The following is a 12,609-nucleotide window of genomic DNA, read 5'->3' as shown; positions in this document are numbered from 1 at the left end:
CAGAGCTCCCAGCTGGGAGGGCCAATGTGCAAACCCAAACCTGGGAGCTCCCAGCTGACAAGTCTCCCAGCAGCAAAGGAGCCCCCACACCTCACTGTGGCGGAGAGACTGCAGTTGCTGTGATCTCCCAAACACAGAAACACCCCATGGGGCTGGAAGATCACAGAAGCTGTGGTCTTCCAGCCATGGGGGGGGTGTGGTATGCCTCTTCAGGTGGGAGATCCCAGCAGGTGGTCTCCAGCAGCTGAGGGGACTCCCAGCCATGGGAGTTTACTTCTTGCTGATGCAGGGAGAGTCTGGGATTGGGCTCCTCCTGCACAGACAATAAGGCATGATGAGATCTGATTCACAATCCCATAATCACACCTCCCACCGTGCACATGCTGCATGACAGGAGGCACGATTGTGTGGATTGTGTATTAGATCCCATCCTGCCTTTACTTGCAAGTGTAGAGGGGCCCTGAAATACTGAGCCACAACCTTTAATTTAGGCTGTTGATTTGCCATATAGAGCCAGGTTTTTGAATTCTTTAATTTAGATTTACTAACATGTACTTTATTTGGGACCACACTTGAAAAAGAAAAGCCAAACCAAATTTTTAAAAAGGTGACATGTTTAATGACTCTGTTGAAGAAAAGATCAGTGTATTTTTTGGTTATCTGAACTGGTGTCTTTTACTGCCCTGTCTTGTATCCTTTAGTGCAGGAAATCTAATCTAAGATCACTATTTAAACCCATAAACAAGAGAGGATATAAAAATACTTGAGGGATTCTCTCTTCCCAACTCCAGCAATGAAGACTGACAAAAATGGGATGGCCCCAGTTTCAGTATAGCTAAACCCAAAATGTCAAAACTCATGAAAATTATGAGATTGGCTAAAATTATGAGATTTAGGGAAATAATTTACACTTTTTTAATTTTTTTCTTTTGTATTTTGAGCCTTTCAAGATTTTCTACATATCCTTGAGGGAGTGGGATTATTACCATTTTAAAATAGCTAAACTCAGCCACTCATTCACTCACTCATTCTGACTCTAGAGAGAACACTAAAAAGGAAGATAACTGGGAGACAGACAATAAATAATGATTATATAACACTTATATTAACTGGAGCTGGGAAAGAAAAGAGGTTCTCAGGGAAGGAAATACATAAGGGATGTATCAGAAACAGAAACATAGAGAAAGTTGTTGCCATTTCAAGAAACCCTGCAGTTTGTTAATTTCCTTATTTAAACAACTCATGTGCATTGCCAGGTTCTAAAGATGGTTTTAGTTCATTCTAATGGTGACAAGAATTTCTTTAATAGGAGCAAGAGTTTCTCACTTATGTATTAAAAACTGAACTGATTTTAGCTCTGGGCTCATTTCCATCTTGTGCAAAGCCCTAAATCAAGTGTGTTCGATGAGCCACTTCATGATAATGTTGTAAAACACATGCTGCTGCAATTATTACCAGGTGATGTTATTTAAGGGTACTGTATTTGAATTTCTGGTATATTTACTTGAGCTTTCTTGGGGGCATTTTCAGTCCATTTATATCTTGTGCACTGGTTTACTCTCACTTCCTGTCAGCCTGAATACTGCTCTTGATAACTGCAAAATAAAGTTTTCTGTCTACCCAGTATATTCTGTGCACATAGAGTAGGGTCCCATTTGTTTAAATTAAAACAAATGATGATCCTGCCTCAGGACTAGATGACCTCTAGGACTAAGTACAGACATTCAAGAAGTCTGATCCTGAATGGATTCAATCTATGCAGGTTAGTTTGGAAATACAGCCACATGCCTGCAGTGGCTCAGGCCAGAAGCCGGGGGCTGATAGAGCAAACCCTTCCTTCCCTTCCACAGTGACCAGAAGGCTGGAGGGAAGCTGGGATGAGGGGTGGGGCGTGGCCAGGCCCCAGCAGGCATGGGTATGATTGCGGAAGGGTTTAAACACCCACCCTGGCCTGCAGGGACCCCAGCCAGTATCTGGCCATGCACCTGCCACAGCCCCCGCTCCTGCTCCAACTGGAGAGCAGAGGGGTGGAGCCAGCCCTGCTCTCTGGAGCAGGCAGCACAGCCCAGCCCAGGGCTGCAGAGCATGCTGGGATGCTGGGGGACTCTGATTTAACTTAAACCAGGAAAGGGTCTGGGACAGAAGTTCCATAAACCAGTTTGACCTCAGTCAGTTAAGTCTAATATACTACATTCAACCAGGTTTATCTTAAACCAGTTTCGGCCATTTTGAAACTGGTTTATGTGCACTGAACTTCTGTTCTGTTACAGGTTTAAACCAGTTTCTGATCACTTACACCAGTTTATGTGTAACTTCTGTTCTTAGCCTAGAGGTCCCTTCTAGCTCTGCTTCTCTATGATTCTATGATATACCCATTTCCTCAGGCCCCATTCTACATTGTTAGTATGAGACAAGGTCCAAAACAGAACAAAAACATTGAAGGAGAGCAAAATGCCCTCAAAATTGGGAGAGAGAAGGGAGAAGTGGATCTGCCTTGTCCCTTTTATCACCTGAGCTTTTGTACATAGGAAAAAAACAGCCTCTCAGCATAGTAGTAAATCCACTGGATATAGAAACCTACAGCTATACAAGCAAAAATAGCTCACTGCATTGCAAGATGGCAACCTCTGGCTTCCAGAAGGTACATGTGAACAACAGTGACCCTTCCGTTCTTCGCAACAAGGAAAATTACACGTGTACATGTTTACCTGTCAACTGTCAGTATTTGAGTTTCTTTCTAAACCTGCCTGTTATATAGTTGAAAATAGCAGATTCTTGAAAAATGAGACATTCTAATAATTGAACTGCCAATAAAAACTGAGCCTGATAACAACATTTCAATATGGAAAACCTGTGATTTATTTGCTCTCCTCATCCATTTTCCCCATCTAGAGCATGACAACAATGGATTCTAAATGGCAGAAAGCAAGGCAGATTTGGACTACTAGACTACCTAAAGTCAAAGCTTTCCTAAGTAGAGGGCTTGCTTCATCAGATGCTGAAGTAAGCTCCCTGTTTATGAAAGCTCTAATTTTGTTAATCTAGAAATGTGCAAATCTACTCTGCTTTCTGCCTGACCTTGAACTAACAGAGCTAACTACCTCTCTCTTCAAAAGGCATCTAAGCTTCCCAAACTACAGCTTGGTTGTTGCAATCCGAAGCACTGGCTAGGTTTACCAAAGGGGAATAAAAATGGATGGTTCCTCTGAGCAAAAACTAAAATATCGATCGCCCATTCCCAGAAACTGGTCTCTGGACCAACAGAAAAACTGCTATTATTTTACCCACCCCACACAAATAGAAGCTAAATTAATTCTAAACAACACCTAGATTAATTCGTTCAAAACAATTGTGTCCAGGGAGCAGGATGTTTTCTCTAACGCCTTATTAGCAAAACATTAAAAAAAAGAAACACTTTACTGCTGGGAACAAATTTATATTTATGTTTAAGCTATGGTACTCTCTCCAAAGATGTCCCTGGGTAGCCAGATATTTGCATTCACAGACAAGATTATTAAACCAGCAGTTTTTTTTCAATTGCCACCATGGCCCCATTATAAATACCTGTTAACAGCCATTATGTCAGAATAGCAACATCAACCAGTGTTTGCTCGTGAAACCATGCAAGCTTAATTAAAGTGAAATGCTCAGTACTTTAGCCTGCTGTAGACAGGTTCATCTTAGATTGAACGTATTTTAAATCTTTTGGGCATCCCTCCGCCCTGTCCTTTTGGAACAGAAATTGTATTTTTAAATTTTAATATGCGCAATGGATGGCCCCCCTGTGGGTAAGCTAGAAGTCCTTGATGTCACAGCTTCTTCCTCTCTTACCCCAAAGGTATTTGAAAGTCCATTGTATGCACTGTATTTAAGCAAAGATGAATTTAAAAACTACATCTAAGAGCATGGAGCAAGAGTTTTTCAAATCAGAAAGTGCACAAAAGATACAGAACGCTATGGATGCTTAATTAAGGGTTGGTATACTGCAAGGGTACTAGCACAAGGTCTAGTACAAATCCCACAGGGATTGCTGCATTGACTTCCCTTGTCTGGCCAGACTTGTCTAACTACAGAAAGTAAAAAAGCCTGAGGCTGAATCAATTCAATCCTTGCAGGTTAGTCTAAGCTTGAACTGATAAGCAAGTAAACAGACATTTACTTTTGATTCTGGAAATGCAGCCATATGCCTTCAGTGCCCCAAAACAAATGCCAGGAAGTGCTAGAGCACACTTCCCTGTGTGCTGGGAGACTGAGTTAACTTGAATCTGGAGGGGATCTGGAAGGGACACAAGTTTAATAAACCGATTTAACCTAAACACATTAAGTCTGATACTACATCCATCCAGATTTATCTTAAACCAGTTTCAGCCATTTTGAAAGCAGTTTATGTACAGGCTTGAACCAGTCTCTGATCACTTATACTGTTTTATATGTAATTTCTATCCCTATCCTCTAAGGTATTTTCTCAGCATAGATCTGCCACATTCAACTCAACAGCCTATTCCCTTTGAAACTTCAAAAGAGATGAAGCATAACATTACTTACATAAAAAAATCATAAATCCAAATGAAAAAGCAAAGTCAATCATTTTTGATAGTTTTTTCTTCACAATTCTGAATTTCCTACTGTGTTAAACTTTCATTTATCTAACACATAAAGAAAGCCAGCTTACAAAGAGCACAGTTCAGCCACACATAAGTGCTATCTATCAAAGCAACCATATTAGAAAAGGAGTAGTGGTTTAAATGTCCAAGTTAAGAAAAAATATAGTAAGGGCTAATTCAAAGCCCCAAGACACGGGTTTTGGGATGTCACGCAGCAGATGCCTGCAGCGACTAATACCACATTATACTTGAAAGGACACTTATTTATTTTTCCTTTGAACTTACCAGTATAATTGCTCTCTCTCCAACTTCTTTGAGACTTTGGGATCTTGGAGAATCAGAGACTCAACATGCATCTGGAATATGATGCAGCTTCAGAAAAGGCTGATGCAGTTTTGTGCTGCATCAATAGGAACATTAGGTGTAAGACATGGGAGGTGATAGTGCTACTTTACTCTGCACTGATTAGGCCTCAGCTAGTGTACTGTGTACCGTTTTGGGCTCCACATTTTTTAAAAGACGTGGAGATGTTACAAAGGGTCCAAAGGCAGGCAACAAAAATGATAAAGGTCTTGGAAAATGATAAAAGGGCTTGAAAGATAAGCCATATGAGAAGAGGTTGTAAGAAGCAGGCATGTAGAGCTTGCAGAAAAGGGAATTAAGAGAGGGGCAGGATAGCAGTCTTTAAATATCTGAAGGGCTGTCTGAAAGAAGAGGCATGATCTATCTGAAAGAAGGGCTGTCTGAAAGAAGAGGTATTTTCTTAATTGCTGCAGAGAGTAGGATGCATAGCAATGACTTCAAATTGCAGCAGAGTAAATTTAAACGGGATAATAGAAAAAACTTCACTGTTAGAACAGTGAGGCATTGGAACAGACTGCATAGGGAAGTTGTGGAATATGCTTCAGTATAGGTTTTCAAGGAGAGAATGGACAAGCACCGGTCAGGGATGATCTAAGAGAAGCTATGCCTGGAGTGTGCTATGAAAAGAAACCATTGCAAACCCAGGAGCCCCCGCCCCTCCCCTCCTCACCCCCCCCACACATCACTTAGAGATCATAAGTTGAGTCCCACAACCCAGAGCAGATGGAAACTGGAGACAACCACGCTTAGCGCCAGGAAACTGAGGCAGAACTCTACAACTGGCTTGGTTAGGAAAGAAGATTCAAGGAGTTAGAATAAGTTTATGGAGAGAAAAAGATGACTGAATGGGGACTTCTAGTTCTTCATTTAGGGTGTGTCATGTGGAATTATGCTTGCTGTCTCCAGGTTGCAGAGCAGAATGGAGGGTGTTTGGTTTTTTCTACATTTCTGGGCTTTGGCGGTTGCCATAAGGGCCAGAAAGGAATGTTTTCCCCTTTTGTTGCTACAGATATCATATTTTTTCTTTCACTTTACCCAGGAACATTGGGTGCTTACCTGTGGATTTAAATTGGGGTGTGCCAATGCTCCTGCTAGGACTAAAACCTGACAGTTCTTAGTTAGACGGCTTTGCTCCTCTGCTCAAGATCAGACCAATCACCACATTTAGGAGTAGGGGGCAGGCTTACCGCTTTCTCTTGCAGGGGCAGTGATGGGTATGGGGTGGGCATGGTCCTTTGTGTTGGATTTCTTGGGTGTATTTTAACAAGCTACTTCCTTGTCCTTGCAATGACAGGACATTAACAGTACCACTGTCCCCCTGCTTTGCCAGTGGTACCTTCAGTTATTCTTAGTGTTTTGGGGAATTGTGCTTGGTAGTTGTGCAAGAAGGTTGTACCGTTTTAAAAATAGGTTAGACAAACACTGTATAGGATGACTTAGATTAGACAGAGATGATCCTGCCTCCAGTGAAGGGTTGGACTAGATAACTTCCCAAGGTCCCTTCTAGCCCTACTTTTCTATGATCCTATGAGACATAATGTTGGATGTCTTTGATCAGTCTTAATATAACATTACTAAGATGATATATATTCATTTTTATTCAGAACACTAATTCTTTTCCCTCACCAGAATAGCATCTAAAAGAAACATTGTGCTGAATGTCTGAAGCATGAAATTCACAGCTGAATGCCTGCTAATACTCTAACTGCACTTCAATTAACTGTTTACAGAAAGAACCCATGCAGCTCTCAAACCCTTCATAATCACATCTTTTTCTCCACTTTTATCCTAATCTCAATTAAGAAGCTGTATCAGAGATCTGGGAGAGGTTCTTGTTCTGCAGTTGCTTATCTCTAGCAAATCTTGTTATAGCAACTTGCAAAGACCAGAACCTGATCTTTAAGCTTATAAAGGGTGATTCATAGAAAAGAGATAGTACCCTGTGCTTAGGATCCAAAAGGTCTAATCTCCATTCTCTAGTCAGTTTTCAAGAAAAGCTGGATTCCCAGAATTTTATTTTTTGCTTTAGCAAATGAGATAAAAGGTCTGTTCTCTCATTCTAGGATTACATCTGCCACAGTCCCTCATAATAGAGTAGCTTGCAGACCTCACTGTAAGTTTCAAATTCTTTTGCTTATCATGGTAATGTCAAGGAAGGTACACCCATGAAGGCATTCAGACTCTGACCTTACCCTACACATGCCACCAATTGCAGTAACTTAAATCAGGAGATTGAATACATTTGATTCCATTTTTTTACAACATTTCAAACGATCACTGTTACCAGATGCATCTGCTTCACATGCTTTAGAAGAGTGGAAATATACTTTTAACTTAAGCTAAGGCATATGCTTCAATTGCTCAGGACTGGAAAAGTTACACCATCTATATGATAGACAGTAAGCTACTGTGAAATTAGTTATGATCCATGTCTAGTTCCTAATGGTCCAAAACACTTACTAATTAAATTTTTTCTGATGAAGCTGTGTCCCATTGGAAAATGCTAATTTGACAGAATCAACACATTCCGCACATTGGGTTGATTATCAAAGCTTTTGATGAAAACCAGGCAAGTCAGCTGGCTCCACAAGATCCCAGGCTTCCCAGCTGTCAAAATCCTTGGGCTTCCAGCTGGCACTGGTGCCCATCTGCCTAGCGGGCAGACTGCCCAGTTCCCGTGGCTCCTAAGCTAGACAATCAACTTGCCAGCCTCCCAAATATTCAAAAACATTTCAGATTTTTTTTTCTATTTCAGATTCCCCATTTTTGATTTGGAAAAAAAATATTTTGGAAATGCAATAATTTCTGGGGGATGGTTCCAGCTCCCAGAACAGCTTCAAACCACATACCCTACAAACACATGATTCTAACAGGTACCCTTGTTGACAACCACAGCATGAGCTAAAAACACAATGGGTACTGGGTCTCAGGCTAGAGGAAACTAGCATAAAAGCACTGAAGCTCAACCCACTGTTATTTGTTTTGCACCTGTTTGCAGATAAAAAGAAAAGCTTAGTGTTGAGTATTGTCGCTTAGCCCTCTTTCACTGCCATGTCACACAAAACAAAACAAGAAGTTCCTTTAGTATCAATAAGTGAATGTTAATATTTTATACAAAGACTGAGAAGCTTTTGATGCTAATTGGAAACACAACAGAACATTTGCAGTTACAGAATAAACAAACTGGAGTCATGCCTGCTTGGTTTATGTTAGGATCACCCTATAATTAGCATTAACATATTAAAAAAAGGGACAACCAGCAACGGTCTTATGAAGTGACATAAGGAATCTGTTATTAGCTACTTTAACAAAAATGGTACATGCATATCATATGCAACAATTTAAAACTTTCCAAATTAGCCAACATGCACCCTGGAAGTAATTTTAGTGCTGTTGGTAATAGGAAGCTGTTGACACATTATTATAGCAGTTTCTCAAATGAGATCCAGTTCAGTTTCCCTCCAGATGTTGAATTAAGAGTTTTATCTCAACCTGCTAGTCTCAACTGTGTTTTAACATCAGGAACTAAGAACAACAGACGAGTCTTGGAAAACTGGTATTACACAAGACTGCTACCCTTTTACTTTGGGACACCAAAAATCTCTCAACCACTGCCATATTCTCTCCTGAAAAGCAAAACACCCCCCATGCCTATTTTTCTTCTTACATTAAATTATTTTATCAATTAAAACAAGGCTTCTTGATTAGTCAAACATTCCAAAGGTCCACCTGATCCTAGGGGACCTTTCACTAGGGTGAGACATGCAAATTTCAGTAACCAATCGCACACAAAGGAGCAATATATCTGATATCACTTCCAGCCACCTTCGATCCCCAACCAGCCCAGAGATCATTAAGTCACATTCTCCTAAATCAACCAGGGGGTCTAACTCACACTTCTGGATTTACAGGGAGACCTCTTAACTCCTCCTCCAGATTATGGATGGCCAAATGGTGAATCTTTTGTTTCCCAAATTCAGGTTGAATTCACAGAAAAACTTTAGCCAAAACAAAAGAAACAATGTTTCAGAAAGTGCCAACACTGGAAAGGTTGGAAAATTTTGTTTCTTGGGGTGTTGATTTAACAAAAGGAGTGAAGAGCTAGATTCTCCTCTTCCTTATGCGATGATGGTTCCTGTTGTACCTAAGAAATCTGTGGTGAGAGCACTTACTGGGGAAAGGGAGACCTCAGCTCAAATTCTTCCTAAGAGGATTTGAATTCACCTTATTTAGGCCCTGACATGCAACATTTAAGACATGATTAACAGGTTAATACCTTAAATAATAACCTGGCCACAGGTTAGTGTCAATTTAAGGCATGATAATACAGTAAACAAGTCACAAAGTTATTCCATATATAAGGTGTAAGAATTTTGTGGCTTGTTTGTATCACACCTTAAATGGAACATGTAGCTGGTTACGGCTGGCCCATGACAGATCTTGACACTCAACTGAGAGTCAGGATCCAGAATGGGGCAGCCACAGGGTCCAGAACACTGCTGTCCCCTACCCAATCAGGCTGGCAGAGAACCAGTCCCAGGATCTCAGATCCCCAGCCAACTCCTGGAAGTAGATGGATGGTGCAGTCAGCCCAGCATCAAAAATAGTCTCCATGATGCTGGACTCACTGCACCCCAAACCTTTAAAAACCATGTGTGCATCTGGGCTGCACATGTGGTTTTTGGACATCGCTGGTACCTGGAGACCCTGGGATCAAGGGGCCAGCCCCTGATTCAGAAGCCTGAGCACCAGGGATGTCAGAAAGCTGCATATGCAGGCCAACTGCATACATGGGGCATTTATACATGTGCTCCAGGAGCACAGAGCATCACATGTATCAGCTGAAAAACGGCAGTGGGGGCTCTTTAACTAAACCTCATATGAGCTTAAGTTAAAGCACCCCCACCACCATTTTTCAGTATGGGACACTGGAGTCTGCTGGAGCATGATAATTACCACACTCCCAACACACTGTAATTACAGTACGTCAGAGAAGCATTGCTGCATGTGTATAGGTGTCCATGATTTTTAAAGACCCAGAGAGACAGGGCCACAGGTCAGGGTGGATAAAAACCAACAATTTTTAAAAATAAAAAATAGAAAAAAATCAGAGTTTTTATTTAAATCAGATTTTTTATTTAATCATATTATTGATTTTTTTTGTTAAGATGCTTTTAAAAAAAATAAACTTATATAAAGATAGTTTTAATTTAAGATATATTAAATCTCAAAGATATCATCATGGAATAGGGATTATAACGTCTAATTATATACTATTGGGACAATATATTTATGTAACCTTTTTAGAAAAGTTTTATAAATAGGTCACAACAGGCCATGGACTATATTAGGGGCCCAATCTTATAGTATTCTCAGAGGCTCCTCAGTAGATTAGTAAAGAGTAAACAAAACCACTCTACCCAATGGGACTCAGTGCTCAGAAGATCCCACTAAGTATCTCTCTGATGCTTAGTTTCAGTTCTCAAACTGTACATTTATATCTCCAGAGATAACAACCTTGTTAACAACAATATATGGAAATGAGAGATAACAGCCCTTATTAGCTGCCCGTCATCCCTACTGTCTCTCTACAAGTTTGTGTGCATACCATCAAGCCCTTACCTCTCTCTAAAAGTGCAAAGTTTCAAGTAGTTAAATGAATAGAGGATTGTTGGGGGTGGAGTAGATCTGGGCAAGGAGGAGGAGTCTGGAGATAAATGCAAGGAGGGAGGGGCAGTAGAAACAAAAGAGAATTTGAGCAGAATATTTCAGAAGTCTTGAGGGATAAATTTCTGAGTATAGCCTCTCCATTGATTTGAGATCTAGTGAGGGAATGGTATGGTAGAAGGGAAAACCTACCATGGCAGCAGGCTTGCCAGGTTGTAAAAGATGAGAAGAAATCTAGAAGAAAGAAAATAATACCCCAAGCTAATAATGTATGGCTGCACTACTCATTTGATGTCCTCCTAACACAGCATGGTAAAAATATCCCCCAAATATCCATGATTAATTTAATGAATTGGAGATAGACTTCCCAATGACTTCATAAATATCTGCATCAATGAGCTTTAGTAAATAAAATAACCAAATCATAATTCAGTTTTCTGATGTAGCTGCAAAATTAACCTGAAAAAATATCAAAATAAATCACTGCTTTAAAATGTATAGTGTGTACCTTCTAAAAATGAAACCTACACCTCTCTCTGAGTTGTGAATAAAATGTATTAAGGTTATATCAAACAACAAGACTACACTCTTTGTAGAAAACAATGATTAAATCAAGGCTTCCTGGCCAATGATTTAAATCATGATTAGAATCATGATTTACATAGATTTAATTTAAATCAAATCCACCCTGCCACAGGATCAGGGGGACCCCAGATGGGCTGACCTATGGCCACATGTGGGTGACCAGCTGGGTGATGCACAGAGTCATAGAAAATAAGAGTTAGAAGGGACCTCAGGAGGTCATCTAATCCAACCTCCTGCTCAAAGCAGGACCATTCCCAACTATATCATCCCTGCAAAGGCTCTGTCTTAAAAACCTCCAAGGATGGAAGTTGGACACATGCTGTTTTCACTCATCCCAGCACACAGGGACTCAAAGACCAGGCTGTGGCAGCCAAATCCCAGAGTTCCTATGCACCAGGACCGATAAAAACCATGTTTTATTGGTCTGCCCAGCTGGGGATTTGACAATCAGGTGACTGTGGGCACCTAGCTTTCAACTTGCCGGTGCAGGAGCCCAAGATCATGACCCTGGGCTACCCCTACACTGGCAAGTAAGGTACAATTGGGATCTAATACTCCGTCCCAAAATCATGCATTCTGCCATGCATGTGTGGCATGGAAGAGGCCTTAGAGTGAACATCTGTCAGAAGCCTTACTTCCCACCTGAGCATCCTAACTACCAAGCAACATAGTGTTCTGGAGTGGGTTCTTTTCATCTTCTCCTGCTATTCCACTCTGCATGGGTTTTTTAAATATCCATTTAAAGATGAAAGCAGAGAGACTTTATCCCCAGGTAGTTATGGCACTCTCCTTAGACCTAAAAGACCCAAGTTCAAATCTGCTCTCTCTTCTTGAGTCAGAATGGAGATTTAAACAGGGAACTCTACCCCTCAAGGGAGAAAATTTTTGTTCAAACTGAAACAAAAAAAAGTTTATTTCAGGCTAGTTCCTCCTGAGTTCTTTGTTTCCCATTCAGTGCCCAAGCAAAAAAAAAAAAAAAAAAAAGAATTATGTACACAACTCCAGTTTATATGCTAATCATCATCTACTACCATTCTAGGGAACTAATAGAGTCCAACTCAAAAGGAAGAATGTTGCTTACTACATTACTACAAATGCTCCCCCATAGCCCAAAATATTGACCTGGCCCAACTTAATTTGTGAAATGAAACATCAACAGCATCACAGACCAGGTTTGATTCTAGGACTACAAACAATCATAGTTGCATATTTTTGCTTCTCTGTGCTATTCCAGCAATGAAAAACAACAGCACCACACTCCGCTAAAATAAACTACAAGTTTAGTACATTATTAATCATCATTCCCTAACAGCCAGAACCACCCTGAGTTAAATCTTTGTTGTAGTAAAAAAATAATACTTGGCACTTGTATCCTCCCTTACCTTTCCAC

At 40.5% G+C, this 12,609-nt stretch overlaps 1 protein-coding gene across 5 annotated transcripts in view; it reads right to left on the bottom strand.

Moving 5' to 3' along the window:
- Positions 1–12,609, bottom strand: part of TMTC1 (transmembrane O-mannosyltransferase targeting cadherins 1) — a 261,037-nt gene that overhangs the window by 144,419 nt on the left and 104,009 nt on the right. The gene's annotated exons all lie outside the window — the stretch shown is intronic.

Source organism: Alligator mississippiensis, chromosome 4 (genome assembly GCF_030867095.1).
Source record: "Alligator mississippiensis isolate rAllMis1 chromosome 4, rAllMis1, whole genome shotgun sequence".
Taxonomy (NCBI): domain Eukaryota; kingdom Metazoa; phylum Chordata; order Crocodylia; family Alligatoridae; genus Alligator; species Alligator mississippiensis.
Note: the sequence above shows the minus strand (reverse complement) of the source record. Positions and strands in the feature narration are given on the sequence as shown.